The following is a 2,156-nucleotide window of genomic DNA, read 5'->3' on the forward strand; positions in this document are numbered from 1 at the left end:
ACCTGCTAAATTTCATGATTGTAGGTCAACGGGAAGTACCCTGTAGGTTTCTTGACAGACAGAAGGACAGACGGACGACGGACAGACAGACAGACAACAAAGTGATCTTATAAGGGTTCCGTTTTTCCTTTTGAGGTACGGAACCCCAAAAACGGGAATACTTTTAAGCATGATTCATAAACTATTTAAAATGTAGCATCTCAAAAATAAAATAAGCACTATTCATGAAAGTCTTTGAAACAGTTTCTTTTGCCTGTTAAACAGAGAAAAAGATCACAATTAAGACATCTTATTGTTGTTTTTTTATCACATCCACTCATGCGACAACGATGCTGTTTCACAACTACTTTTGGCATATGTGCTGCGCCTTGGGTTCGACGTATTTTTGAAGGTATCGATACAGCTGCGGGTCGACCACGCATTCGAATATTTTCTTCATATTCCTCTTGCACATCTGACATTTAGAATGGAATATAATAGAATAGAAATACATTTCTTGGTTGATCCAACACACGATAAACACACAAAAAAAAGCTGGCATTCTGTTCGCTGTTTAAATTGCTGCCTAGCTCGGAATGTAATGTCATATAAGCTTATAGAGATTGTATGGGGACCAGTAGTGCCGCGACAGGACTGTGACAGCTGGTGACAGCACTGTTGCGGCAGCACTGCTGCGTGTAGCGTGGTTCGAAATCATACTTTTATATTTTACAAGCCTATGACAATCAAATAATAAAATTACAAATCAAAAATATTATCTTAACCACCGTAACGAGGCAGGGTGCCCAGAACGCTGGCTGCGTTACCTCGTTGAATGGCCAGACTAATATGCTGACTGAGGTAACTGCCAGCCCTCCGGTCCCCCGTGGATTCCACGAGACGGGATGACAGGTCCTTAAAAAAGCATCTAGCATCCTCGGCCCACGAACCCATGGTCTCCACCCCAAAAGGCACAAATGTGAAACTATTTTCTATATTCTCATATTTGCGCTTCTTGGCCCTTTCCGCCTTAGTAGCCGTCGCTCCGGCCGCCACGGAGGTCGCCACATACAGGTATGGGTGACAGTCCATCCACACATGTGGCATCCCACACAACCGACCGACCTTCCTTGCTTCCACGGGACAAGAGTCATGCCATCTGGTCTCTTGCCATCGCTACGTGCCAATTGGGTATTTGCCTACTTTTGAAAAATAGGAGGGTCTTCTATCCCTTTTCCGAAAATCCGAAAATTTGTATGAAACCGCACGAAGCTACTATGGTATTAGTAGGTGTGACGTCAAACTGCTGTATCGCATATCTGTCTAATCAGAAATATTTGAATGCTTATAACTTTTTTGTTATTTGATCGATTTAATTAGTTTTTTCAGTTTACGTCATTATTTTTATCCTAGTTTATAATAAAGTAATAAAAAAATTGGAGTCAAATACCCAATTTATTATTTTATTTTATTTATTCATTTTTATTTTATTTAAAAGTACGTGCCACCTGAAGTTCGGATCAAAGTTGGCGGGTCGTGCTTATGGTTTCCTTTGAATCTCGTCAGTTTGTCGTTTTCATCAGTATGCGCCATTGTCTCGCAGCCTCTTAAGTGCTGCGAGCACTTCCAGGCTTTTCCAAGATGTTTCTTGAAGCGATGAAAGTCGAATGTATACCCATCTATATATAAAACTTCTTTATCTTCTAGATTGATTATCTTACATTCTGAAAGAAATAATCTAATTATATAAAAGCAAGAGGTAACTGACTGACTGACTGATCTATCAACGCACAGCTGAAACAACTGGACGGATCGGGCTGAAATTTTGCATGCAGATAGCTATTATGACGTAGGCATCCGCTAAGGGATTTTTGAAAATTCAACCCCTAAGAGAATGAAATATTGGGTTGAAATTTATGTAGTCCACGCGGACGAAGTCGCAAGCATAAGCTAGTATGACATAATATTATCTATGTTTATATATATTATTTGTTTGTACACATATTATCATTAGTTAAACTCTTATATGTATGCACCACTAAAAAATTGGTACAGGCTCGGCGGTTATAAGTCCCGCAAATTGCTAATGCGCGTGGCCGCCATTTTAGTGACGTCAGCACTAGACTGAAGTTTCGAGCTGATGGTATATTTTTGCGCCACGCACTGTTTTTATCGCA

The sequence above is a fragment of the Maniola hyperantus genome, chromosome 10 (genome assembly GCF_902806685.2).
Source record: "Maniola hyperantus chromosome 10, iAphHyp1.2, whole genome shotgun sequence".
NCBI lineage: Eukaryota > Metazoa > Arthropoda > Insecta > Lepidoptera > Nymphalidae > Maniola > Maniola hyperantus.